Here is a 13,384-nt window from a genome sequence, read left to right on the forward strand (position 1 = left end):
ATTAAATTAGAAAATTAAATTGAGTATTAAATTAGGTATTGTTGAGAAAATTAATTAAATATTTGACCTGGTAACTGGTCTGTACTGAAGGATTTTTTTTTAAACTCTCACTTTTATTACTAACTGCACAAATGTTTGTTAGTCAAATTAATAAATGCATGGATTTAAACCTCTGATGATAACCCCTTCCGGTCAGCTGAAGAAGGTACTGTGAGTGAAGTATAGGAAGAAATGTCACTAATATAGTGTTCACTTTTCTCATAAAAATATATGGGTATTTTAAAAGGTCACTTGTGAAGAATACCTGTTAGGAAAAAATAGCCTCATTGTTTTAAACTACTTCTTGAGTTAGGTAAAAATCAAACTCAATTTAAAAGCTGAAGGTCTTATAATGTACATTTCAGTCTGCCTGTTAGGGCAAGTGATTTTCTCTGGGAGCCTACAAGAGACAGCTTAATTAGTGGTCGTTAGCAGAGATGCAGCTGATTATACACCACTTAAAAGCATTTCAGGTCAATTTTTTTTTCACTTTGTAATCTTCTACCTTTATCCTTCCCTGGCAATTTTTCTGCTTACTCCTGATTAAAGTTTAAGAGATAAACACATTTTCATAAAATTTTATAGCCTGTTATTTTGCCTCAGGCTCTTCATCTTTTCTTAATTATGATCATAGTAGCCCGAATCCCCAGAGTGCCTACTATGTGCTAGCCAGTCAGTGTGCTGTCAGATACATCATATATCTCCTTTTCCCAGAGCTTATCACCATCTAACATACCAGATAAGTTGCTTCTTCTTTATTTCATTGTTAGTCATCTTTTTCCTTCCATCCCACCTTTCACTTCTAGGAAAGAGCCCAAAGTCAGGGATCCTCGTTTTGTTTCCTGATATATACCAAAAGATTAGAACAATGCCTGGCACATAGTAGATGCTCTGTAAATATTTGTTGAATGAATGCATCTTCACAGAACCCTGAGGGAGCTAGTTTTACCATTATTTTGAGGTTGGGAAACTGAGGCCCAGAGATTTAAAATAAAAAGCCTGGCATCACAGAGCTTGTAAGTAGCAGCAGAGGCCCTTGGACTCAGACTGATCAGACTCTAAATTCTCTACTTTCTCCACAAGGGAATGCCATGTTTCAGTCAAGTTCTCTTCTGGAACACATGCATCCCCTGTACCCGGACTGACTTCAGATGGGATTTGAACTGGAGGATGGCAATGGCAGGGTACACATGATTGTGTTGCCAGGGCTAGAAAAGGAGACAGGTCAGACTGCTGGCCACCAGTGGGTAGCTGAGAGCCAGGTCACCTGACCATAACACCCTCTGGCTCTGCGCTCAAAGAGAACTTTCTGGTCTTCTCAAATTCTATTTTTCCTGCATGCCAGAAGTTAATATAATCACCCCTACCTCTTAAAGATCTCCCTAACTTTCTGTGAAGATTCATGGTGGCAGAGACTTCAGGTCTTTGGAGAAAGGTATTCTCTAAATGCCAGGTGTTATCATTAAGATCACTTACTGCTATTCATACCCTTTGATATTTGGAACTAGACACCTTGATTCCTGAACCTCTGTAGTCAAAAATCAAAAATATTTAATCCCCAGCTCCTTTCCTTTTTATACTGTGAGTTGTGAAAATGTTGGCTGAGTTCCTATTCCCATCCTGGATGTGGGTTTTGGTGAGTGAGTCAAACTGAGACATCATGACCTGTTGTGAGATTTGGTACCCTCTCCTCATCACTTCGGAGAAGGCAATGGCACCCCACTCCAGTACTCTTGCCTAGAAAATCCCATGGACGGAGGAGCCTGGAAGGCTGAAGTCCATGGGGTCGCTGAGGGTCGGACACGACTGAGCGACTTCACTTTCACTTTTCACTTTCACGCATTGGAGAAGGAAATGGCAACACACTCCAGTGTTCCTGCCTGGAGAATCCCAGGGACGGCGGAGCCTGGTGGGCTGCCGTCTATGGGGTCGCACAGAGTCGGACACGACTGAAGCGACTTAGCAGCAGCAGCAGCCTCATCACATATACTTCCTTGGTGTGCACATATGGTCAGTCATGTCTGACTCTGTGGCCCATGGCCTGTAGCTCACCAGGCTCCTCTGTCCATGCAAGACAGTTTCCAGGCGAGAACACTGCAGTGGGTTGCCACTTCCTCTTCCAGGGGATCTTCCCAACCCAGGGATCAAACCTGCATCTCCTGTGTCTCCTGCCTTACAGGAGGATTCTTTAACACTTGATCTTCCGATTCCATAGCTTCAGCTGCTGTTTACTGATTGATTTCCCAATCAGCATCACCCTCCCACTTTGCTTTCCAAACTCCAAACTCTCTCTCTCTCTTTTTTTTTTTTTTGACACACCACATGGTAGAATCTTAGTTCCCCAACCAGGAGGGATCCATCCGACCAGCACCTCCTGCATTGGAAGGCAGAGTTTCAACCACTGAACCACCAGGGAAGTCCCCAAACTCATTTGTGCAGAACTGCCTTCTGTGTACCTCCACCTGGATGTGTAAAAAGCATCTCATATCCAACATGTGCAAAACCCAGTTTCTCATCTTATCCCCAACTCTTAAACACCCCTCTCAATTCTTTCTCTAAATGAATGACAGATGTCATTTTTTACTCCTCAATCCTCATTTCTTCACCACCCACATCCAGGCATTAAGCTTTTTCTGTTCCAAATCAGAAATGCCTTACATCTGTTTACTACTCTTGGTGTCTGCCCAGTTCTGACAAGCAACTTCCTCACTGGTCTTTCTGGACAGTTTCTTCCTTTACATGTGGCTACCACCGATGTCTTTTGACATGACACATCTGATGATGTTACATACTCCAACTCTAGGGTCTTCAGAACTGGCCCCAGTCCATCATGCCAACACCATATGCCCCGTCCTGGGCTAACACCTTGTCTTCACCACCGTCTTCCAGGTCTACCCTGTCTTTAAACTCTTCACCTTCCCCTACATGCAATGGTCTTCATTTCTTCATGCCTTCACACACTCTGTTCCCTTTGTCTGGAATACCTTTCCTTTTCTTAGTCACCCAACACATTCACATACATCTTTTGGATCCCATCTTCTCTGCTTTTCCAAATCCCCTGCAGATGGAATAACATCCTTCTCTGTGGTTCTATAGCCGTTTGTAAATGCCCTCTTTTATTAGCCAGAGTTCTCCAGAAAAATAGAATCAGTAGGATATATATGTAAGAAGTAATTTATTATAAGGAATTGGCTCATGTTATTATGGATGCTAAGAAGTCTCCCAATCTGCTGTCTGTACCTTGGAGACTCAGAAAAGCCAATGGTTGATTCAGTCTGAATCTACAAGCCCGAGAGCCAGGAGCACTGAGGGTGGGACAAGACTGATGTCCCAGCTCAGCAAGAAGAGATGGATTCTTCTTTCCTCCAACTTTTTGTTCTATTCTGGCCTTCAACAAGTTGGATGATGCACATTGGTGCAGGCAAACTGCTTGACTGAGTCCACCAGTTCAAAGGTTAATTTCATCCAGAAACACTTTCACAGACACATGCAGAAATAATCTTTAGCCAAATATATGGGCACCTGTGATCCAGTCAAGTTGACAAAAAAATTAAACATTACATTTCTCAGAAGCAATTTTTACTAATAGCACCCTATAACACATATTTCATGACACTCATTTAATACCTGCAATAACCCAAAGAGTAGTTGTAATCTTTACCGGTGTGCTAAGTCACTTCAGTTGTGTCCAACTCTTTGCAACCCTATGGACTATAGCCCGCCAGGCTCCTCTGTCCCTGGTATTCTCCAGGAAGGAACACTGGAGTGGGTTGCCATGCCCTTCTCCAGGGGATCTTCCTGACCCAGAGATCGAACCCACATCTTTTGCAGCTCCTGCTTTGCAGGTGGATTCTTTACTGCTGAGCTACTGGAGAAGCCCAGTTATTATCCTTATCTTCATTTTATTCTCATGAGACTAAGACCAAAGTTAACTCACTTGTCCAAGGTCACCCAGCTAGGAAATGGAATTGCCGATTCAGCTGGAGAGAGTCTGCACCACAGTCCATGCACTTGAACATACCCGTTTTGCTTCTCACTGTGAGATTTGCGTATCTGTCTAGACTGTAAGTTTGCTGGTTTCACCTTCAACTGTTATGCCACCCTCCCACTTCCTCTTGACTTTGTTGGTTCACTAGTTCTCTGGATCTACAAGTCTATTTCTGTTTTGTTTGTGTGTTTGTTTTTAATGTGGTTTTCAGGTTCCATATATCAGGCCAGTTCAGTTCAGTCTCTCAGTCGTGTCCGACTCTTTGCAACCCTATGGACTGCAGCACACCAGGCCTCCATGTCCATCACCAACTCCCGGAGTTTACTCAGACTCATTTTCCATTGAGTTGGTAATGCCATCCAACCATCTCAGCCTCTGTTGTCCCCTTCTCCTCCCACCTTCAATCTTTTCCAGTATCAAGGTATTTTCAAATGAGTCAGTTCTTCTCATCAGGTGGTCAAAGTACTGGAGTTTCAGCTTCACCATCAGTCCTTCCAATGCATATTCAGGACTGATTTCCTTTAGGATGGACTGGTTGGATCTCCTTGCTGTCCAAGGGACTCTCAAGAGTGTTCTCCAAGACCACAGTTCAAAAGCATCAATTCTTCGGCGCTCAGCTTTCTTTATAGTCCAACTCTGACATGCATACATGACTACTGGAAAAACCATAGTTTCGACTATACAGAGTTTTTTGGCCAAGTGATGTCTGCTTTTTAGTATGCTGTCTAGATTTGTCATAGCTTTCCTTCCAAGGAGTAAGTGTCTTTTAATTTCATGGCTGTAGTCACAGTCCACAGTGATTTTGGAGCCCAAGAAAATAAATTTGTCACCACTTCCACTATTTCCCCATCTATTTGCCATGAAGTTATAGGACTGGATGTCATGAAAGTTTTTGAATGTTGAGTTTTAAACCAGCCTTTTCTCTCTCCTCTTTCACCCTCATCAAGAGGCTATTTAGTTCCTCTTCAATTACTGCTGTTAGAGTGGCATCATCTGCATATCTGAGGTTGTTGATATTTCTCTCAGCAATCTTGATTCCATCTTGTGATACATCCAGCTCGGCATTTCACATGATACACTCTGCGTATAAGTTAAACAAGCAGGGTGACAATATACAGCCTTGTTGGACTCCTTTCCCAATTTGGAACCAGTCTGTTGTTTCCTGACTAGTGCTAACTGTTGCTTCTTGACTTGCATACAGGTTTCTCAGAAGACAAGTAACGTGGTCTGATATTCCTATTTCTTTAAGAGTTTTCCAGTTTGTTGTGATCTACAGAGTCAAATGCTTTAGCATAGTCAATGAAGCAGAAATAGATGATTTTTTGGAATTCCCTTGCCTTTGCTATGATCCAGCGGATGCTGGCAATTTGATCTCTGGTTCCTCTGCCTTTTCTAAATCCAGCTTATACATCTGGAAGTTCTTGGTTCACATACTGCTGAAGCCTAGCTTGAAGTATTTTGAACATTACTTTGCTAGCATGTGAAATGAGGGCAATCGTAGGGTAGTTTAAACATTCTTTGGCATTGCCCTTCTTTGGGATTGCAATGAGAAGTCACCTTTCTCAATCCTGTGGTCACTACTGAGAGAATATCACCCCTCAAAGAAACTCTCGATTATTTCCATTCTGCTTACTGCAAATGACTCTTGGTGAAAAACCGTGTTGTACCTAGATGCAGACAGGGCTGTGCTCACAGATGCCAAGAAATCAAGATATAAAACATGTATTGCAATAAAATCTGACCACAACTTCCAAATGAATCAGGAGCACTGCTTCACAGGCAGGCCAATGCATCTCACATATTAAGTATCCTTTGTTGTTTATAGCTATAGAAGCTGCTGAGGTTGGGAGTAAGGGGAAGAAACCTGCCCAGCCTTTCCTGTTGATGAAATTCCAGTGGAGTCTGGTTCTCAGGTTTGGTGATTATTGAGCAAAGTCTGGGAGATCTGACACTGAGCCAGGCTCTACTTTGCTGGCAGACCTGGAAAGCTTGGATGGGGTGGCTCAGAGGAGGGACTAAAAGCCAGTGTGACTTGCTTAGAGCCTCCTGCACAGTAGATGTTCAATATATATTGGCTCCCCAAGTGGCTGAGGCATTCGAGAAAGAATTTACAGAAGTATGACATTTGAATTAAGTTATAGGGGTTCTTGCAAGAGTGGGAGGAAGGACAGACATTTGATATAGGAAGGACAGTGTGTGCAAAAGGAGAGAGGTATGAACAGGTAACCTCAAGTTGTTCAGTGAGGCTAGAGGAGAGTGGAAGTGGGAGCTGAAGCTATTAAGAGGTGTTGTGCTAAGATGCTTAGACTTTCTTCAATGGATAACAGGAAGCCTTTGACAAATGCAGAGCACATGAGAGACATAATCAGAGCCATGGGCTCATTCACCCCTCTCTTTCCTAGTCACTGTTCCAACATAAGCTCCCCCCCCCGCCCCGCCCAGTCAGAGTTGCTTCCACTGATTTACCTCTCTCTGTTCCTTCACCCTCAGAAGGAACTCTCCTCACCCTTCCTCTCTCCATCCCAACTCTTGATATCATCATAGAAACCTTCAACATCCACGTGGCTATGTCTCCCAATCCCCGTGGCCTCTCAGCTCTGATGACCTTCAACTTCAGCCATTGTCTTTAGCCATCCACGCCGAGTCACATCACAGACCTTCTCCACTTGAGGATCTCAAAGCCCAGCTGTTCTCTGCCTCTGTCATCCATTGAGCAGGCAGAAGAATCAATCACGTCATTCCCCTGCTTGAAGCTTTTCAGCGATTCTCAGAGCATTACAAATAAAACTCCAAACTCCTGCCTGCGGCCTTCTGGACCCTATATGTTCTGGCCCTTGCCAGCTTCTCCAGTCTCATCGTGGGTCACTCTCCCCCTCACCTTCCATTCTGCCTTTGCATCCTTTCTTCATCCTTTAACCGTTACAGTCACATCCCCACTTGCCTCACACCAGACTTCTCAAACGAATTCTCATTACGTGCTCTCCCCATCTTTCCACTTCCCACTCACTTCTCAAGCCACTACATGTGGTTTCAGCACCCCCAGTCTTCCGACATTCCCTTCTCCAAGATTACAGTTATAAACTGCCAAATAGAATGATTACTGGTAGCCACCCTTGTTTTGAAACTCACTTTCCCTAAACATGATTTCCACAACGTTGCTTTTTCCTTTGCCTGCTTCTGTTTTTTTTCTTAGTTTTTGTGAGTTCTTCTTGTTCTATTTACTACTTAAACCTCCATGTTATCTAGAGCTCTAACTTCAGTACCTCCTATTCCCACTCTACACTCTTTGAGCACCTGATTCCCTGTGCATGGCTTCCCTCCCCCCCATCAGATGCACCCACAGGCACCTCAACACAGCAGATTCCAAGCTGAGCTCACCATCTCCCACTCCCACTTCATGCCAAGAGCCAGTCCACACCATTCAAGAAAAGCACTCACCCATATCTTCCCATTTGCCCAACCTGAAAATCTGGGAATCATTCCAGGTTGCTCATTCTCCCTCATCCTCCACCAGTGATTAACCTCCACATGAGAGTGAGGCAGGGCTTCCCTGACGGCTCAGACGGTAAAGAATCTGCCTGCAATAAGGGAGACCTGGGTTCGATCCCTGGGTCAGGAAGATCCCCTGGAGGAGGGCATGACAACCCACTCCAGTATTCTTGTCTGAAGAATCCCATCAACAGAGGAGGCTGGTGGGCTGCAGTCCATGGGGTCAAAGAGTCAGTCATGACTGAGCGACTAAGCACAGCACAGTGAGTGAGGCAAGTTTCTAAAAGTCTCCATCCCTGCTCAAGCCTATCCCCTAGTTCAGGCCCTCCTCATCTCTGTTGCAAACTTCTGGACCACCTAATTACTGTGTTCCCTGTCTTTGTGTTTTTATCTCTTGTCCTCATTGTGAAGTAAAGTGAAGTGAAAGTCGTTCAGTCGTGTCTGACTCTTTGAGACCCCATGGACTATAGGCTATGGAATTCTCCAGACCAGAATACTGGAGTGGGTTGCCTTTCCCTTCTCCAGGGGATCTTCCCCACCGAGGAATCGAACCAGGGTCTCCTGAGTTGCAGGTGGATTCTTTACCAGCTGAGCTATCAGAGAAGCCCCTTGTCCTCATTGGATCATGTCTTATACAATTTTGTATCCTCTGGGGCTGCCACGGTGGCTGGCATGTAGTGGATACTTACAGTAGGCATTGGTGACTATACAAATGAACACATGAATACATGACTAAAAGAAGGAATAAATGGGGCAAGGCACTTGGCTCAAAACAATAAGTCTACAAAATTAAAATTCATGTCACTTGCACAATGACTTTGTGAGGTACTTATTATTATTCTTAACTTTTCTAGGTTAATAATTTAACCTAAACCATAGAATTAGCAAGTCAGAGAATCAGCAAGTGGAAAAGCCTGGATTTTAACCTATGGCTCCAAATCTTAAACTCTTCACCACGTCTTAGAGTTTTTCTCAGCAGTTGCAGTATTACTCATTTATTTATGGCCATATTGTGTGGCTTGTGGGATTTAGTTCCCCTGCCAGGGATTGAACCTGGGGCCTTGGCTGTGAGAGCACAGAGTCCTAACCACTGGGCCACTAGGGAATTCCTAGCAGTTGCATTATTTTTAGGTCCCACCAAACATCTGGGATTAACCAGATTATTTTACTTTGCAGCACTGTTTCTAAACAATACAGTTTGCCCTCAGAAGATGAAATGTACCCATTTCCTTAAAGCACAGAGGTTTGTCTTCATTGTTGCTGCTCCAAACAACGTGTGATCATGTGCACCTGCGGGTCGGCCTTTCAGTCCTGATGTTCAAAAAATGGCCCTGGATACCAAAAATAGGAAGAACTGTATGCTACTCTGTGGCTTGAAACTCACTTCCTTGGTGATTTTGTCAGGCAATCATCTCCTAGAAAAGCTGACAGAGAAAGAACCTCACCCAAACAGAGTTTGATTTCCTGCACCATCTTCTCTCAAACCACCTCCTCCTCCCATATTCTGTACCTCTGTGACTAGCCACCCATTTCCCAGACCAGAAACCTGGTTATCATCCCCGAGTTTTCCTTCTGCACATCCAATCGGGCATCCAGCACCCAGCCAACCTGTTCCACCTCCTCAGTGTCCCCGGGGTCTGCTCTGTCTTCATTCCAATGACTACTGCCTTCATTCAGGCCTCCACCTGAATCTTTGCTGCATTAGGAATCAGCCTCCTGTCACATCTCTCCATTTTCTGGTTTTGCACACACGAACTGTCATCCACACGGTAGCCAAGGTTATGATTCCAGCAGACACATCTGCTTGTGGCAGATCTCTGCCTTTGAACCTCTAATGTCTTCTCTCTTGTCTCAAGATTAAGTCTACAGTCTTCATCATGGCACACAGGACCTATCACGGTCAAGCCCCTACCCACCTCACCAGACTCCTCTCGCCCCACTTTCTACCTCTCAGCTCTGGCTTTGTGCTGTCTTCTTCTGCACTTTACATTAACTGGTCCCTACCTCTCCCACTTCAACTTGGTCAACTCCAACCAGTCCTTCAAATCTCAGTCTGGGCGTCATCTGCGCCCAGGGTCTCTGACTTCCACAATCTGGGTTAGATGCCTCCTTAATTTTCCCATGGGAGCCATAGAGCATATTGTGATTGTCTACTTGTTTGTCTATCCCTTACCCCCACACCTCTTACTCAGTGAGCTCTGTGAGAGCCAGGAGTGTATCCTGTTCATCTCTTTGTCTCTAGTTTCTGAGCCCATGGATGCTCATGAGTTTAAGTCAATGAATCCTTATCCTCACCTCTCCTAACTCCCCTTCCCTTGCCGCTATAGTGGGGGAGACACCAGTGGAACGGCCAGTGTAAATTAGTGTTAATGGAGCTGTGTGTAAGGCACCCTGGGAGCAAGGAGAAGGGAGCCATGGCAGCTTCAGTGTCCCAATGAACAGTAGGGCAGAAATACGCCTGGGATTTAACTTTTGGAGAAACAGCAAATAGAAAGAGCCCCTCAACTTACAATCCTGAAAAGCAATTTAAGAAGAATTAACAAAATTAATAATTCTAGGCCAGTGGTTCCTGTTCTCTTTCCATATGAGGACACATTCTAATATCAAAAAGTTTAGATATATCTGAGTAATAGTAGTTGACACAGAAAATCTTAAGATTCCTCTAACTTCAGTAAGGATTTTATGTATTCGTCATAATGCCATCTACAAAGATTCACAAATTGGCAGTACATGAATGTGAAAAATGGTTTATTATGCCTTCTGACCGCCTGCTGTGGGTACGGGTTGTGTGGATCCCCTGTAAAAACTCCACAGGGCCCCAAGCAGCCAGGGGTTTAGACTCACTTATGCTACAGTAGCCCTTTATGCCTCTCAGCTACCCTTTCCTCCTGGATCTGGACTGACTCAGAAAATGCACTCATGTAGAAGACAGTCATGGCTGGAAAATGAGCAACTGGTTAACACCTTCATAACTAAGTAATTAATTCAGGCATTAAGAGATTAGTTCAAAACTTGAACACAAAATGATCAGATTAAATACTTTCCTTTAAGCAATTGATCAAAGACTCACTCTACTCAAAAGCCTGCTTTGCTGCCAGTGACATGATGAGAGGATCATCTGTCCCAGAGACAGAGGTCACTTTGTTATCCCTGAACGTCTACAGATTGGTTGGTTCAGGGTCAGGCTGAACCTACTCCAGTGATTCAGTGCAACCTTCACTCTCACAGTTTTAGATCCTATTTTCAACAGCTATGTTTACCCAAGATATAAGAAAAGAGTCTCCCACAGTACTTGGCTCATACCTTAATTATGACACTTTATTCTTTTTTTTTAGTTATTTAAGTTATATATACTTGCTTAAAAAGTCAAATGATACACACATTTATAAAATAAAAAATAGCAGTTTCTCATATCACTCCCTGATCCTATTTCCCAAAGATAACCAGAGAAAATAGCATAACAAAGTTTTTTATGCTGTTTTATTAAAAAGAAAACAATTCATATGTATTTTCTATACTTCTCTTCTGCAATTTTTTTCACTTTCTACTATTACAATCCTCAAACCAATACATAAACCCAGAGAACAGTATAATGTATCCCTGTATGCCTGTCACCTATCTTCAACAAATATCAACAACTTGCCAATTTTATTTATCTCTCCTGATCATCCAATTTTTCCGTGAAATATTTCAGCAAATCTCAGACATTATCTTATTTCACCATAGTATTTTATTTTGTTTTGCTAACAGGTAAAACCTTTTAAAACAATCATTTTGGCATTATTATATCTAAAAATAGCAATCATCCTTTAATAAATAGTCTGTTTTTGTTTTTCCTGATTGTCCCTAAAATTTTTTTAACCCTTGGTTTGTTCAAGTTACTATCCCAAATAAAGCCCATAACTTGTTGGAATGTCTCTTAGTCTCTTTCAGTTATAATGGCTTTTAGGTTACTTATACACGGATTTCGGAGAAGGCAATGGCACTCCACTCCAGTACTCTTGCCTAGAAAATCCCATGGACAGAGGAGCCTGTTGGGCTGCAGTCCATGGGGCCTCTAAGAGTCAGACACGACTGAGTGACTTCATTTTCACTTTTCACCTTCATGCATTGGAGAAGGAAATGGCAACCCATTCCAGTGTTCTTGCCTGGAGAATCCCAGGGATGGGGAAGCCTGGTGTGCTGCCGTCTATGGGGTCACACAGAGTCGGACACGCCTGAAGTGACTTAGCAGCAGCAGCGTACATGGATTTTTTGCCCTATAGAATTGCCCAGTCTAGATTTGACTATTACATGCTCAGAATATTATTCCATATATTCTTCTCTTCTCCCTGTTTTCTATAAGCTCCACAATAGAACTAGACTCGACTAGATTCAGACTCAATTATTTGGGGTGGAATGGTGGAATATTTAATACATGGGGCTAAGTGCTTTCTATTTTATCATAGTAGGAGGTCCATCATGACTGGACATCCCATGAATGTCAGTGTTGTCAACTGATCCATCCACTATAAAGTTTCCCATTAACTTGATACCTGCTCATTTTAATATCATCAATGATCACTATCTAGATGCATTAATTTGTTATGGGTTGCATATGGGTAATTTTCTTTTTTTTTTTTAGGGTAATTTTCTAATTCTATCATTTCTTCTGCATTTGCCAGATGAAGTTCTTTTGTAAAGAAAAACCTTCCCTCATCAACTGATGACTTAGAAACACAGCACGTACAAGAAAGACAGAAAAAAATGCTCTCTTTATCACTAACTTCCAGAGTAACAACTTGGTATCCTGGCCACCTCATAGTAATCAAAGTTGATTAATAGGTTAACTTTTTTGTAATATCATTGTGAACTCCTAGTCTTTCATATTTTTGTTTCAATTCACAGTATGTTTCAATTTACTATAGCTGTTGTTCTCATTGAAATTTATTTTTTCCTGTCTTTAACTTTGAAGCCCCTCCAGGTTGCCCCTGAGTCTATATATAGCATAAAATCCTCTACAGTTTCCTTGCTTTCTGGAACACAGGATATAGCAAGCCTATCTTATCTATTTCTCATCATGAATTTGGAATCAACCATTACTTCAAGGAGTCTTCTTAATAGAAAAAAAAAAAAAAGGTAGTTAGATATCAAATATAGGTGTTAGCGATACTCCTAGGCAGAAATTGATTCCAGACCCTTTTCTGTAGACAATGCTAGGAAATGTCTAATTTTTAGAGTTATGAAATAAGTTTATACTATTGCCATTTCCTTGCTTTTTTATTTGACAATATAATATACATGATTGCCTTTATGTCAGCAATACAGACTAATTATTTTAGTAGCTGTGTAATATCAATATAATAATATGACTATAACATGGTTTATATAACCAGTTTTCTCTTTAGGAAAAATATTAGTTCAAAAGGCTTAATAAATTTAAAATCCCAATACCAGTGTCTTAAAGGGCATTTTTAATTATTTAATGCTACCTATTTTACTGATTGTTGCTTTTGCAGGCTTAACCCCTAGGCCTGGTATACAGCATGAACTCAACATTTGTGTGTTGACTTGGATTGAGCAAGCCAAGGTTCACAGAAGAAGGTTTGAAAAAGAAAAAGTCCAGGCTAAGGTCTCGGTAACAACTCCAAAGGACCTTGGGGAAAGCTCTGTACCACTGGTCCAAAGAGGATGGCAGACCCATCTCACAGATTCAGCCCAAACCACACCTAAGCCCAACCCACAAATTAAGCCAAGTTCAGCAGAGCCTTGCCAGGATCAACCAACCCCCAAATGACTCACAGGTGTATAAGTGAGAACAAATGAATATTATTTTAAGCCTCACTGAATTTGGGAGTAATTTGTTATACTTTATTATTATCATATTCT

This window comes from Oryx dammah, unplaced genomic scaffold, assembly GCF_014754425.2.
Source record: "Oryx dammah isolate SB20612 unplaced genomic scaffold, SCBI_Odam_1.1 HiC_scaffold_17, whole genome shotgun sequence".
In the NCBI taxonomy this organism is placed as follows: domain Eukaryota; kingdom Metazoa; phylum Chordata; class Mammalia; order Artiodactyla; family Bovidae; genus Oryx; species Oryx dammah.